The following is a 16635-nucleotide window of genomic DNA, read 5'->3' on the forward strand; positions in this document are numbered from 1 at the left end:
AGAGAGAGAGGCAGGGACCTTACGAGGTTAGTTACGAAGAGCTGTTCTAGGAAATGAATAATTAACGCCTGGGTCGGAATAGATACCAATACGAGATACAACCGGGAGTGCTAGGGAAATTCAGTGTTATTGGTTGGAGGTTTAAATTTCGTTCTAATCTAAGTTTGACTGACTAGCTTCATCGAACTGATTAGTTCTGCTATCGATACTCTCCCACTATTAAGATGAGACGTATATTTCTAAATTACTTGTCTAGGTGTCCCCAATTCTAATTACAGATTACCGCAATTATAGCTATACATGTCCCTCATGTGACATGTTAATCGCATTTAACTAATCTGTCTAGTTTTTAACAAATCAACACGCTAGCCTGAGATGTCTAAGCTAAAGCGTCGATCACCGAAAATGGGTTCTAATCGAGACCAAGAGTAGAGGAAGAGCATTCGATCATGGACACGGGTACGAGCACGATCATCGAGCCGTGTCACGCTAATTTCCTTTTCGTTATTCATAGGCCACGGCGTATCCGAGCCTCTATCTGTTTGCCAGCTTTACGGCTAATTAGCGGTCCGATCTACTTGGAGCGATCGGTCGGTCCACGGCAATAATTAAGTCGGCTAGGATCGCCACGTTGTCGATTACCTCTATCGATAATTGCGGCTTAATATCGCCGCTTAATGCCCGGCGAACGAGGTGAACGTGTCGGAAGTAAAAGCCGCGGGGAACGTTGTCATTGGAAATTAATGTATTTCGCGGGCCGCTAATTGCATTATTCACCGCACCACCCCGTTCCTCTGTAATCTCGACCGATCGCTCTCGTATCTGCTCGTGTAATCGGTATTCGCGGATTATTTCGTTTCATTGCCTTTGAACGCTCCTTTGCCAGGGTTCTGCGTGCACCAGCGCGCCGGTTAATTGTTTTCTGCGGCTCCTGAATGCTGCATTTATTCAACCGCCGTTCAATTTCACCGAACTATACCCTTTCTGTACCAATCCATCTAAATATTTTATTACACGCCGAATTGAAAAAAAGCTATTGTTAAACTCCACAAGGGAGATAAAATAGTTTCCTTTTATCCAATTGCAATGCAAATCATTTTCTCCTGTTTCTCCAATTTTATAACTACACTTCATTCTATAACTGCTTAAAAATACTACTATTAGATTTAAAGACGTTAAAATTGAAGTACATGAATTTGATCAATTTTAGCTCACATATTTTCCTAAATTTTGATCTAATCAAGTCTGTGCATAAATTTGCAATAAAATGGCACTTCGAATAACCGGGTCATGGCAACCCCATGAAACATTCGTACCAATAAACGTCGAGATCCGGTGATTCGCGTGTGTCGTGCGCACAAGTTCATAGGTCATGTCGATGACGTTTGATAGACGCGTATGGGAATCGGTAGCAGGCGTCTATCAGCTTCTCCAGGCAGGCGTGTAGCTGCGCTGAAAGGGTTAGCCTTAATTATGGCGACATTATCGACAAGTCAGCCATGTGACAGATCACAATCGCGACAGGTGATCAGGCGAGGATTCATGCTGGACTGCCAACAGAAAACGATCCGCAACAAAATGTCGCGGTCTGTTAATCCGCGACAATTATATCGTTGAGTCAACCCTTCGGGAAAAATAAGTCGGTCGATCGATAAAAGAGAAGCGTTTCAACATTGTTATTCCGCTACCACCAATCGATCGATGCAATAAATGAGAACAGGCTACTTTTTTCCACTCTTCCTTGCGATAAAATTGCTCGTTGTCGAGTTGCGTCAGGATATCTGTGTCGGTATCTTGTGGCGTTCTTAGCCCGTTGACTTTAACCTTTCATTGTCAACCGGTCAGGCCACGATCCGGTTGCAACCGGTGCTGCGTAGTAGTCGGTAGTAGATTTTGACAGAGACACCTGGGAGATAAAAGTTTTTGCCACGTGGAACGGGTATCGTAGCGGGAAATTGCCAGTCGCGTTGCTACACTCTATTGTAATATTGCGACAGACAAAGAAACTCGATGGAGATTTAATCGATGGTGACTACAAGACTATGTAACGATATTGTGCGATCTTGCTGTGACATTCTTGAGTCACTAATATTCCAGGCTGGGGTACTTAAATTGAAGCTATGACAAACGCGGTGTGCATAAAATTAGCCGTCTATCACTTCCCTAGGGAAAGCTAGTGTGACCACTTGAGTTAGGGTTCGAATTAGAGTTACCCAAGAATCTCAGTCAATTTCACGGGTCGCTACAAAGTTTCACTTCATAGCATTCGAATTAGTGGTTTACAATATCGGACAGTTCAACTATCTGCTGAAAAAAGTGTTTAGACATTCCATGAATTGTCTCGGTATTGAAAGGAAATGGAGATCGTAGATGATTCTGAGGTCGTACACTTGCAACAGTGTACTCGATAATCTGCAAGAGATTTATGGCACAGCTATTCTTGCAAAGGACTTTCCACCTGAACGACATCAGGAAAAGGATAATGCAAATCGATCGAGACAGCGGTTCAAACGATTCGGATTTGGACAGACAGCAAAAAATATGAGTAACACGCAGGGGATAAAGATTGCTTGATTGCCTTCTATCTAGCAGGTATCGAGCAAACAGTGGATGAACGTCATAAATACGGTAGATTATCGTGCGGTTTCGAGTAGCCAAGATTTACGCGCGAAGGTGTGACCAGTGAGCACCGGCTTCCCTATAAATCTAGTCGGGTAAACGTTCCTCGCCGCTCCCGACACCGTTCCTCGGGCGATACTGGCCGTTATCGCTCGTTGATTCCTGCATTCGTTCGATCGTCATACGTACGAAGCGTTGTTCGACTCGTTCGACCTCTCCAAACAACAGTTATGCTCACTGCAACACGGTGCTCGAAGGAAACGATGAATGCAAATGGACGGTGGTCAGCAGAGATCATTGGCGTAACTGAGCAGGAAGCACTTCAAACAAAATATAAACAAAGCTTAAAAACAAAATGTTACAGAACTAAGCAGTATTAGATACTTTTAACAAATCTAGAGAAGCTCGTTCACCCTAGATAATAATTCAAACCATTAATCCAACATTAGAGATCCCTGACTTAACAGAAGGGTTTTCAGAAGTCCTCCAGAAACCTTCAAAGTCGAGACGTATTTCTTGCGTAGAATCTCGGTCTCGCAGTTTTTTGGGCCTCGATTGAGGAAGGACTGGTAAGAAAGAGACAGGGCAGGCAAGCATCGATTTCAAACGCGAGAAGGTCCCCGCGTGACCGGGGGACTAGAGGTCTCTAACCCCGCAGGGCAAAATAAAGATTAAGAAACGGGCCGGGAGGGGGTAGTTTAAAAACACATCGTCGTCGCCAGGGTTTGTGTGGGCAGAAACCTAAGGTTCAGGTTAGTCAACAGGTGGCTAACCTGCCAGGGGAGGCAACCTACACAAACAATACGTTCAATGCACAAATACAAATCTCCCCCTTTCGAATATAACTTAGGGCACCGAGGGCTAAGAGGGAGACTGGAGAGGAAGAAGGAAAGAGGAAGGACCGACTCGATGGAGGAGGGAGAAGAGCCTCCTATATCTCAACTCACACAAACGAACGGTACCATCTGAACACGAACACGTTTACGGGGGGACCTGGACCGTTCGAGACTGCACGTGTTCCTAACGTACCCAAACCCCTGGCTATCGTTGAGAGGTTCTCACTCGTATCTTCTTCTTGCCGATATTTGTTGTGGAACCCTAAAACATTTCTGTTACTTGTACCTATTTCATCGTTGTTCCGAGGATTAAATATGTTCTGTCTTATACTGCAACACCTTTTATGTGGACATCCTTGAAGTGTCTCTAATAATGAAACCAGTGTAACTGACAATCTTTTACATTTTCTAAGGATTAACGAGGCAGGAGTTTTAGTAAAATATTTAAAATTAATCAACACATTAAGAGAAATGTTATTTAGCCGTCACTGGTATGGTGTTCATGACGGGGATTGTCTATTAGGTTTCACAGAAATGTTATTAATAATGCATTCAATAAAAAATGTAGAAACAGGTACTAATTTGAGGTATATTTATTAACTGATGTAAAACATAACTACGTAAAATTTTGATGCAATCTATCTATTCAAGCAAGAGTTAAGTAAGATACTTCATAGAAGATGCAAAAAATCTGCAAAGAAAAGCGTAGAATGTTGAGAACCACTGAGACCCTCGCCGCGGGGCACCGTCCGTGACTCATCAGGCCCCTCGATTCCCTCTTGTACAGGAGCAGGGCCCAAAAACGAACAAAACCTCATCCACAGCGAGCCAAAGGCAGTGTCTGATCGATTTACGTCCCACTCGCGCTTTGGGGAAATTTACAACGGAAAACGTGGCTATCGCGCTTCGTTGGGACGAGACCCGGTATCGTCGAACCCGAACAGATCTCTCTCTCGCTTCTTCGATGCACTCCACCCTCTCTATCCTTCTCCTCCTTTTTTTAATTCGACCCCGCCCAGTGGAAGAGATCTGAAAAGAACAGGCGTGCAAACTCAATCGGGAGACTGGCAGGACTCTTCTCAAGGTTAAACCCCATTTCAAGTCTTCACGAGAACGTCTCGTATACACACATAGGAGATTCGCTACCAGAACACTAAGTGGTCAAGGTCAGAGGACCCCAAGATCACCGGACGATCGGGATCATATCTTGGAAGATATACGGGGATCGATCGGAGGATACACGACGGGATATACCTGCACGTTTAGAAGAAAAAGGTTCAACGGCCCCGTTGACGACTCCCCTTTTATCGTCCCCTTGGATCTGTGCACTCGGCCAGCTCGGTTTCGGAAGCAAATTGACGCCCCTTTGTTGCTAGTACTTTTTTCCTCTTGATATATACTGCGCGACGCTTCGTTTGGACAAATTTGACCCTGTCATTAAGAGAAAAATCACCGCAACCAGCCTATTGTTACTGACACTTATTTCGTACCTTAGTCCCAAACAAAAAATTTTGTGATCAGAAGATAAACACTCGCCTGACATATGAGGCCTTTAGACATAACAGACATTGTTTCTTATCTTATTCCCTAATTATTTGAGTCATTAAGATTAGTGATCTTATTTAAACACTTCGTCATTTTACTGATGTTTATAAAACATCACCATTGATGCTATTATAAGAATTGATGGTAAATATGAATTGATAATGCCCAGTCAAAATAAAAAGTCCGAATGCAGATGCGACCCACTGTGTTCAGCCTAAACGGATGATCGAGGATACCCGACCTCGTCTGACCCACAGGTACAGAAATATCTCGAGGAGGGCTGATAACGAATGCCACAACCAAGTAACCTTCCACGAACACGATTTTACGGTGACACTTCTGACCCAAACTGCCCCAGTGTTTATCTTCGTCGAGGGTTCAACGACCTCCGTTACGGCTCTCCCATATCCGAGCGTATCTGCCGTTCATCTACGAATCGTTATCAACGAACACATTCCGCTTGAAACAACGTTCGAATTCAATTTTCCTTGGTTGATTTTATGGGACCGTTATCCGTCTACGTCTTATCGAGGCGTAACACTCCAGAGAAGATGGGTTTATACGAAATATCGACGAAGTACTATTCTCTAACCCTCCCGTTCCCGCATATAAATTCTGATCATCAGATTCAAACACAGACATTGGATACACGAAGTGTAATTTGTACATCTGGTATCAAATGTTACTTAAAAAAACTTACCAGGAAGTACATTATTTCGCAACAATTTGCGTGACACAGATTCATCCCAATCGCTGGGAGAATGGTGAAACGCGACACCGAGTTCGTCATCGAAGAAACGCGAGCTTTCGAAGGTGGTAGCGTTTTCATCTCGCGCACCCTTGGTCAAGTTTCGACATTCGCGCGCGCATAATGATCCCCAGGATCCGCAAAAGGAGTAGACGAACACAAGAGCGGACCGGTGAAGGCACGACAGAAAGCCCTGACAAAGGCGTGTTTTTTCCAGCCTGGCCAACGCACCGCGAGCTTCTTATTTTCATAGAACAGCAATGGTGTAGCGTAACACCGGGATCTCCATATCAATGGCTCCCCTACTAGGCTCGCAGGTGTACCACCCCATTCACGACAAAAGAACAAACCTTTGGGACAAGTGTGTTACGGTGGCCGCCCCGTAGAAACGGTTACACCATGATTTTGTTCTCTTCTGACCCGTCGAGCCACCCTTCCCCCCTCATCTCTGTGAATTCTTTCTTTTTTTTAGCTACGTTCTCGGAGAAACGCGAAGGGTGAGAGAGCGAGAGAACGAGCTTTGCATTATTGAGGGGTCAGAGAGATCGAGGGGGAACCGTGTGCAGACTGTATGGGAATCTCACAGGTGCATGGTTTTCTAAGAGAGAAGAGGACTTCGCCCCGGGCAACGTTCGTTCTATTCGTTCGTTGCGAGCTCCCCGTGTGTAGTACGGGGGTGATGCTTCTCGTAAAGGTGGAGTCTCGTCCCTCCTCCCTACCTCGCCGGTAATAGTGATATTAAAACACAATATCCTATGGGACGAAAAAGTTGGGAGCCGGTTAGGGGGATGTTCGAAGGTGATGACACTGCTCGAATGCACGTGCATGGGAATTCGATATCCACGGGACGCACGCATGCATGAAAAACTCTGCACAGGCGAGAGCAAGAGGGAGAAAGAGAGGATGGATGGGTCAAGAGTACCACCATAAAGTCCCACGGGTTAAAGGATCGAAGCCTCGTGTACAAGGAGGTCCCCGAAAATTCAATCGGCCTCCGTAATCCCTTGGCGTCATCCATCGATACGACCGTGTGTCGAGAGGTTACCTATGCTGCCGTGTCTGCCACTTGTGGGGGGACGCTCTATTGTGGTGCGCCTTAAGGGTACTCCTCCATCAGGTCCCTTCAGAAATAGGTCATCTTCAGGATGATCGCTTAAAGAAACATCAAAGAGTTAAAAATCTTTTTACGTACCGGGTCAGATACTGAAAGATAACACGAGATTTTACTTACATGCATTATGTAATATCATGATTCTTATTTATAGGCTTTGAAGTGAAAGTACCCTGAAACGATGCACATAAGCATCTTCCACACTTATAATCGATTATTCGCTTATCCGTCTATATTTATATCTGAAATCTGCCTAGAGCTTCGGCTTACATCAACGATAAAAGACGACGGGGTCGTAAAACTCAAACAACGACATCGTACGATCAAAACGACGCGAAGGATCGATCGAGCCCGGAACAACGTGTTGAGTTACGTAACACGCGTCATTTTAAACGCGGCAAAATAGGGTCTCGCGATATGCACGCCGGTGATATTTAAAACCGGGCGCGATCGTCAGGCCGTCGAGTACCATCGGTGTGGCAACGAGAACAAAAGAAAGTGAAGACGAGTGACTCAGGTGGAGTAGCCTCCGGGCGGTGCGTAATTATGTCACCAGTCCCTAGCTGGCGGGACGAAGAGGGGCCGATCGTGTCGAAAGGGAACAAGGGGCAGAGGGAAAGACGGAGGCGAGTTGACGAAGGGAGGCAAAGAGGCTCCGTGCCCTCTGCAAATAACGTGAATCACACCGTCTCTTCGTCTCTCTTCTGCGTCTGCGTTGTAACTTTAGAACCGTACCGACCCGAGAGTGGATAAGATGAAAAATACTGGCGGAGGAACAGAACCGAGACGAAGTAAGTTGCTTCGTTTGAAGGAAAACAGAGGAAAAAGGAAGGAAAAGTCAACCGTTTCACCAGCAACGAGCTGGTTGGATTTCCTCGAGAATCCCTCGGCCGGAAGAGGAAATATTTATTAATTATATCGCTAATTGGAGGGTCTACAGGGAGAGAGCGAAGCAAAGGACGAGAAGGGGAAAACGCGAGAGAAACGAGCGCACCCTGTGAAATATTCTCGCGTTCGCAGGAGGAAAAAAATGGCAGGAGGGCGCGTTTACCGATTACGAGTGACAGCAAAGAAACGCACTGTGGTAAAACCGTTTGAAACCCTTTGAGTGTCGAGCCATTTTCTTTGTGCAACAGGGAGTTTCGTGAAGATGAAAGATTATAAAAAAGCTTAACAAATTTTCAGAAATATTAATATTTCCCCAAACTTAAATATTTAAGCAGATAAAAATATGGAAGATATTCGAGAAATTTAGGATTAAAGTGAATACGATCAATTCGATCAGCAGCCCAACAATTATATGGGGATTGCTAATGAGCTACAAGGTGCTTTTCACAAATCATAACAAGTCCCAGCTCTCAAAGGGTTAACCGTAACCCCACCTGACTCGCCTGCATCAAACGCTTCCAATCGCACAAAGCTTTCTCCGTTCGTCTCTTCAAGTTCACAGAGCCCTGTAATTTCCGTTTGCCAGGAAGCAATCGCGATACGCATAATCGGGAAAACGAGGGATTAAGAACAAAATGGTAGTCACGTTCCGCTGGGATCGCCGTGGGTCTGCTGGTCGTTTATGTTTTAAAACAGCTGAACTCGTTTTGTTCGTTCAAGAGCTACGCTATAGTGCTTACTTAGGACGAGCGGGCTAATCCTAACCGCGCATGCATAGACACACTGGATGACGATCGTGTTCCCATTTCTGGGTGGAACATCTTCGATGAATATGTTCCCTTCCTCGACCCCTCGTAGAGCCTCATCCAGGTCACTCGACAGTTCCCTGTGGTGTACGTTTGTATTTGCCTCGGTAACGCGCTGACAGCTCGTCGTAATTATTGGCTATCTGGGTCAACGAGATAACACGAAAAGTCGAACGAAGCTTACGAAATGGCCAACGATTTCGTTGTCCACGTTCGTTGAAAAGCAAACCGGGAATTAGGTGACGTTTATATTCATGAACATCTACTAAACGGGCTTTCTTTGAAATGACGGATAGCTTCCTGCGTTCACCTCGCATCGAACAGTGAAATCATCGAGCGTGAGTAGCGCGTTCCAGATCGTAGATTTAGGGACGAGGGCGCGTCTGGAATAAACGTAGGGCTACCTGATATGTGATCAATTTAAGGAGCAACGGGTTCGCGTGTTAGCTTCAAATAATGCTCCTGATAGTTCAGGGAAATGGTAGTTTATCACGGTGTTAAACTGTGGGAACGTTGCATTCGTTTGTTGCATCTGTTTCACTTATCATGAAACTTTCAGCCTATGTGTTAAACGTGAACTTGTTCAAGGCGACCAATGAACTCGTCACGAGATGATATTCATACTAACAGCGATAAATTAAATTGTCAATTAGCAGTTGCCGAGTAGTAAGGCGTGAAAGAAATTTCCCCGAAGAACGTTACACGATTCGACGTTATCATCGATTTCCGGGCGATGTAAATCTCCCCGGATCGGTTCATCCGAGGATCGTTAGCGGCCAGGTTGCGCGTTACTCACGATTAAGCGTCTACCTCTGCTTATCTCGGCGTCGCTTTCAATCTCTGTCGACGTATCCGCCGACAATGCTGACTGACATTCGATTCCACACGGTAGCTGGTAAGTACTCTTTCTCGGGCCTGTCGATCGGTATCGGCCCACTACCTCCAACGGTATCGTGGATCGTTATCTCGGAGGCAGCGGACAGGCGTTTAGAACAAGGCCGATCGAATGGATACTCTAGCGATAGAACCGTTTCGCAGGCTAATAACGTTCGCCACGGGATCTAGGAACGACCGAGCGTTATACAACACCTCCTGGTGAAATTGCAGTTAACCCTTGGACTCTCGATCCTTGCCGCTCGTTAATCTCTTTTAAATACAGTATTTATGCTTATGGGCTTATGAGAAGCATGCATGGATAACGTTTAAAGCTATCAATCGAAGCCTGATTTACAAAAATCTACTTTTTATTGTGACTGACGCAAGGAGCATGTGAAGCTATAATTATTTCGAATAAAACGATAGTATTACGATCTTGGCCGATCGGTATACATTTAGAGCAATATTTCCGGAATCCGTGTAACTAAACTTTGGAATAACTAGCGCAAAAAAGTTATTGGTTTCAAATTACACGGCATTCATATTGTTAAGCATCCATAAACAATACTTTATCGATCTCAGCACAATATTCGGAAAATGCGAAGTGTTCAGAAAATGAACCGAACCTGTCAAGTATATTACAATTGGCACAAATTCCTGTTGGTTAAATATACTGGACAAGTGCACATCTACGAGAGGAGTTCAAAGCGCTCAACAATATTGTAGACTTTGTCAAGAATCGGTCAACCGTGAAAACCTCAGTCCAACCAACAGTCTCACAATAGATGCTAACGAAAGCAACAATGACGAAGTAATTGATCAGTCAAGCTTAATATACTCTAAATATCGAAACAAGTGATACAACGTCAATAAAATTGAATCCAACTGGAAAATGAACAGGTAGTACCAAACTAAGATTCTCAGAATCTGCACAGTAGTCGAACACATGATTTATTTTAATCTTTGATATTTCAGCATTCACCGAAGTTTCAATATTTAAAATTCCTTGCATACGTTACCATTCTAAAAATTACAAATATTCTTGTCCACGATATTCTTGATATCCGCGTATCAGTTAACATGGTATAAAGTAAGAAAGTGGGGATTCGGCTTTGCAGTATTTTCGCAATAACAAAAAGGTGGAAAGGAATTACACAAATTGCAGTACGTAGTTTTCTGATTCAGACTAAATTCGAGTCGTTCAAAAAAGGTTCAGACCTAGCAATTGTTTCGAGCAGCCTGAAAAGTGAAAGCAGCGATGACTAACGCTGCCTACATAATTGCTGCAGAGAAGCAACCATCCGGACGTTGTATTGACTCAGGACGGTCTCATTCGACGGCGCGTAAAGCTCGGTGACTAACGGACCCTCGAGCTTTTCAAGCGTTGCACTTGCAGTAAAGAGTTTCACGTCGATGCGAAACGGTGACTAGAAGTAGGCGAGTTTGCCATACAGCTTCGAGGCTCGAGAGACATCGCTCACCTCCTCTATGACTATTTTATGGTGCGTCCAGTGACTCATACGAGCAGGGAGACAATGCTGGAAGCCCTTCATCATGCGTGCAACCGACGGTGTACGTGTGGTAACGCTTGTTCCCGTGTAGAAAGCAGCCCTCGTACCTGTTGAACATCCACACACGAAACACACCGCTCGCACGCGTATTTCACGCACACCGATCGTCCACGGGAGCAGCGTCGCGCAGAAGGTGATTCACGTCAAACAAAGGCTAAACACCGCGCGGCTCAGGCTAGAACACGTGTACGGGAATTTCAGATACGAACGATGCATGTGTACGACACAAGTAGGGGCCAAGACACGTCGACCGATTCTAATGAGGAGAAACGATTCCACGCTCGAAAATGTCACGAGCTCTTTTACGGAATCGCGGCCCTGAAGATCCTGCGCGAAAGGAGCGATTCGTGAAAATCGTAAAACATCGATGTGAAAGGACGCTGTTAGGCTAAACGATTCTTTTGTCGACTTATTGGGATGATTAGGTTACGATTGTATTGACAAATATCGCTTCAAGCATGGAGGCACTTACGAAACTGCACCATGCATCAAGTCAGAATTTGAGATTCATACAAATTGTATTTATACAATGAAATTATTCAGCACGGATTAAAATTGACATGAACCTGACACTGTCGGTAATCGATAGAAGACTGTATTATAATAAATATAACGTCAACCACAAGTGAGCCCCTGTTTTTATCGACTCTGTAATTACAGTGCTCGTCGAAGGAATAAAAATAAACGAAAGGGACCCTTCCCTGTAGTTTTATAATACACGGTGTATAAGTAAACTTCTCGCAATGTTCCTGGAAGAAGTAAAAGCAACTAAAGGGTTTCGCGTCGTAACTGAAACGGACCCCATCCGACAGCAGGAAGATTGAAAGTTGATAACCAAACGAAGCTCCGCGAATCGGTGATACGAATCTCGAGCGTCTTTTCTCGCGAAGCAAATCGTGCATTCATTGAATATCGGAGCTCATTCGTACGACACAGCCTGCGGGAACGACCCACGGCTACGAGGATCGGATAGATCCCCCTTGCGCTATCTCGCACGATCTTCCACACCGATGGAAAGGTGGTTGCGTACGAGGATTCTTTTTTACGGCTCACTCACACGCGACTGACAGTGTCGCCGTGTTTGTTACGTTTCGGATCCACAGGGCTACGTAAACGTCGTCAATTGCCCTTCGCTCCTCGGCCATGCTGGACCCGGCCGTTTCATTACGCGTAATTGCTATGGTCTGCGGTCTGTCCCCTTGGCTACAGGTACAGTATCATTTTCATAATGACGCCAACCACCCCCCTTGCCTCTTGTTCTTTCGCTTTGGGACAGGAAGATTAACCGAAAGAGGTCCTTCCAGAGAAACAACAAAAATAGGAAATAAAACGGAGAAAGATGGAAAGAAGAGGGAGAAAAAGTACGTGGGATTCGTCGAGGAGGAAAGGTCGTGATCGACGAAAAGGCTGAAGAAAGGGAAGTCGAGGAAAGAAACAATGGAAGATGTGATCTAGCGAGCGAGAAGCAACGCGAAACGGTGGGGGTAACAGAACAAAAAAATGTGATCAACCACTTCGGCGTGACCCAGTTCAACGGACGGACCGTTGGGACCTACATACGTCCCCGTTCCTTACGGCTAGAAGAAGCAACACGGCTATTCAGGGGCTGACTTGCACACGCTGCACAATAGGGCCGGGTTCGCATTATTCAAGCTGGAAAAAGCAGCATCTCTCCCTTCGCTCGGTCGCTGCACCTAGGGATCAACGTATATACAGCGGATGCACGTGCATTTTTTCGCGCCCTTTCATCGGGAAATTGCGGGCTACTTTTCGCAACAATGGCCAAGCCTGCGTTCGTTAGTGCGCAGCTTTTAACGAGCGGCTCGTTGCAACGGTCGACCGTGTTAATCTAAACGGCGGTGTACAGACAAGCTATGGCAAGGTGTACAAGTAAAGACCTGTTTCGATAAAAGGTTCTTAAATAAAATATTCAACGATCTCGGGGTTCAACGTCCTTCCACTCGGAGCTACGTCCATGATTCGTCGAAATGTCGATGTTACAACTACGTTTGTTACTCAAAACGAGATCAACGTCGAGAGCCTTCCTTTAGATCTGGAGGTTGCGAGTGGCTACGCCATTGGGGCTCAGCTGCACTTTGCCTCCCTCGTGTTTCACTTTTTTTCTCCCTTTGCTCGTTTCGTTTGTATCTCGGCTCGGTCTGGTTCGCCTCGACTCGGCGTTACTCGGGCCCAGAACCTTCTTCTCGCTCTCGCTTTTCTCCCGTTCAAAGCACCCTCTTTGTTCATCTCTGTTTCTCCTTTTCTCCTCGCGATCCTTGTCCCTCCGGTTGTCCCTCTTCCACGGGCCCTCCCGCCAGTCCCCCTGGATACCCTAGCTGGGCCCCACGGCTATCAGCCACTCGTGTTTACATCGGCCCAGGATGGTGGGGATTTCGACAAAACGACGAGTAAGTTAAAGCACCCGCCTGCTTCCCTCCTAGAGAGCCCCCTCGAACGGACGCGACAGCCCTGCCCGCGTGTTAAAGAAGGACGGAACGGAAAAAAGGTGGGGGCAAGGAGGTCCGGGAGGGGGGAGGATCCACACGATCTCGCACACAGACGACGAGGAAGCCAGAAAAGAGGGTCCATCGACGAGTCGGCGCACACGTACAGGAGGATTTGTCAAAACAAAAGCCAGGTCTTTCGTCGAGTCACGTTCTAAGGGCAAAGAGAAAGAGGGAGAAAGGGACAGGATGAAGAAGGAATAGCGAGAGAAGCCAAGCGAGGAGCCCAGTGTCTCGGACGAACAGGGAGAGACAAACTCCGTCGCTGCTTCCCTCCGTTTTGTGGTCCGTCGGTTTCCTAGTAATAAAAAAAAAGAGTAACCTCCCGAAAAAAGTGACCTCCTCCGATCTGTCCTCCCACACCTCCGCCCGCGGCGATCTTCCGTCTCCACGGATCAAAATCCAAGTAATTACAGCGCGGCTGGAAAGGGTTCTATGCCCGAGCCGGGACACGATCGAACGGAGCCGGCGACGCGACGCGGGAAAAAGAGGAGAATCGACGCGAAAGAGAAGGAGAGTAGTCTCCCTCGGATCGGCGGATCCACTATCCAGGATTACTCGTTATCCTTGAGAGGAGGCTGCGCGCGACGGCCCTCGACGCGCTCGAGGAATATAAGACGAGGGGGAGTTGGGTGCCAGGGACTACTCTCTTTCTCTCTTCTCCCTTCTCTGTACCTCCGTGTCCCTCCGACCCTGCCCTATCCCTCGTCCCGCTCGATCTATCTTACCCCCCGCTCTGCCCCTCCACCTACCACGTTGCCTCTTGACACCTGTTCCTCACGATGGATCCGAATCCTTTTGGGGATTCAGGTATATCTACGCAGGTACGAGTATAAAGAAAGGTTCGATGTACTTGAAACGATCGGCGGAGTACGAGTACTACTTTTACGAGATTTGATTCCGTCGCGCGATAAGATAGCCGAAAGAACATTTTTAACCATCGAGACTGTATCGAACGAAGCGAAGATCGCCTCGTTCTAAATCGTTTGTTTCTTATTGCAATAGTGCAAAATGGTATTAAATCTATATCTCGCAACAAGATACATTCGCTATCCTGCTAGGTTTGAAAAGTGTAACTCGGTACTCTCCACCTCTGGCGCTCAGATATTGAACCTGATCCCATCTCTATGTACATCGTGCTCCACGCTCGAATAACGTACAGATAAAATGAGCACTTTGGCGCTTAGTTACGCTCTTAGAAATCAGCATTACGTGGCTGGATTTTGCTCCCGTCCTATCCCACCGCACTATTAGCCTAACGCGCGTATCTGGGATGTAATTCTGGGCGAAACCGTCAGGAAAGCAGTCTTTTCGCTGCGCGAGCAATTACCCTTTACTACACCGTTTATCAAATCTCCTCTTCCTCCGGTTCGTTAGTCGAACGAGATCTACTCGCGCGATTCGTGGCTAGCAGCACTGAACGCTGATCGATCGGATGATGCAGCTTTGGGTTCAAAGATCTGCGTACTTCCTCTAAATTTTCTTATATTCTTCTTCTAATATTATGTTTCAAATGATAACATTTTGCAAATTTTAAACCGATGTAACTAACACATTATGAGTCCAACAGGAAATATTTTATACTTTGTGCTCACTTGAAGAGTGCAGATTACTTAAACAGGAAGCTCGAATTTCATCCAGGAAACTTTTGCACAATGAGAAAGACACGCTTTTCGTTCCCCCGTCGCACCACGAACAAAACAACGAATGTTTTCGCGGAACAAGAGCACGAACGACGAGAAATTGTTCGAAAAACACAACGCGAATCCAGAAATTCCTGTTTCCGGACCGCGGGGGCTCGACAGTAAGCGGACCAGAGGCGAAGACGTGTTGATTTAACGGAACAAATGCAGCGTATCAGGCGGACCTGTTCCATCGGCGATGTATCGCGTGAAGAACAACGCAGAAATCGGCTGATCGGGTTCCTTGAACCGTGAACGTGCGCTATAGGTGGCTATTGGCCGCGCGCAATTCGGTTCCGTGAACCTCGGGACCAGTTTAATCCGCGTCCAATCTGCGGACGCGCTTCCTCGAACCGAAGAATGAGTTGTCGGTAGCAGCTCGACACCGCGTCTCGGCGCCAACGCGCGAGACCCTCTCGTTCGTCCACTTCTTTCTCTCGTTCGCGAACTCGACAGATGTTCCACTTTTTTCCCACTCCTGATCGAACTAATTGTTTGGGGATTAGCATCGATTCTTTGCGTCACAATTAAGGGTGAACGATAATGAGGTGTCTTAGACATTCTTAAGTTTGTTACATTTTCTTTTAATATAATACTAATTTATTCGACGGGGAACACTTTCTGGGAATTCATACTGATAAGAGTTAGAGGCCCCTCTATGACTAAAGGCTCTAGGTTCCTAGAATTCTGCGCAGGCAAATTCTTACATTTTTAGATCCAAGTGTGTCTCGAGAGGTCTACATAGGCAGACCCATATATTGCTAGATCCCCACCTTGCAAGACTATCTTCAGATACCTGGATTCCTAGGTTTTGATATCCTCTAGGATCGCAACATCTCTACATTATATCCTTAAGTCGTTATATCTTACTTGCAGCAAGCGATAACTGTGCGTTTTAATGTACCAATCTCCTTCGGCAATAATGTCCTAACTGCGTCACAGAAGAGCCTGGTTGGCTCGCGATTTACCGCAGCTCGTAGTGCCCTTTTTCTCGGTCCTTCTTGTCGACTGTCGTTTCTCGTTGGCTACTGTTCATCCATAACCACTAATAGCATCGTCCTGTCGCTATTGTACGACCGCGAAAACACGGCCGGTGAGAAGGGACAGGAAAGGAAATGAACGAAAGGGAAGTCGGAGAAAAGCGGACGAATTCGAAGCGGCACAGAGTGGCACCTTGAAGAGGCAACGGAACGAGTTCAAGTTCAGGGAAGCGCGGGCGTCGTTGCACGACACGCGATCACCGGCCCCGTTCTCTCTCGCCTCGATAGAGACGAGCCTCTGGTGATCTCGTGCTCGGCACGAGAAACAAGTGGATCGAACGCGGCAGCCTCGTAAATAAAGCGGTTGGAAACGGCGGCAAATAAATTCAGGCTAGGATACGCGGTTCGATAAGGGGTCGATAATAGATGTGTGGCCGTGGCGATTCCAGAGACGCGCGCCATGATATAA

The sequence above is a fragment of the Megachile rotundata genome, chromosome 12 (assembly GCF_050947335.1).
Source record: "Megachile rotundata isolate GNS110a chromosome 12, iyMegRotu1, whole genome shotgun sequence".
NCBI classification, from domain to species: Eukaryota; Metazoa; Arthropoda; class Insecta; order Hymenoptera; family Megachilidae; genus Megachile; species Megachile rotundata.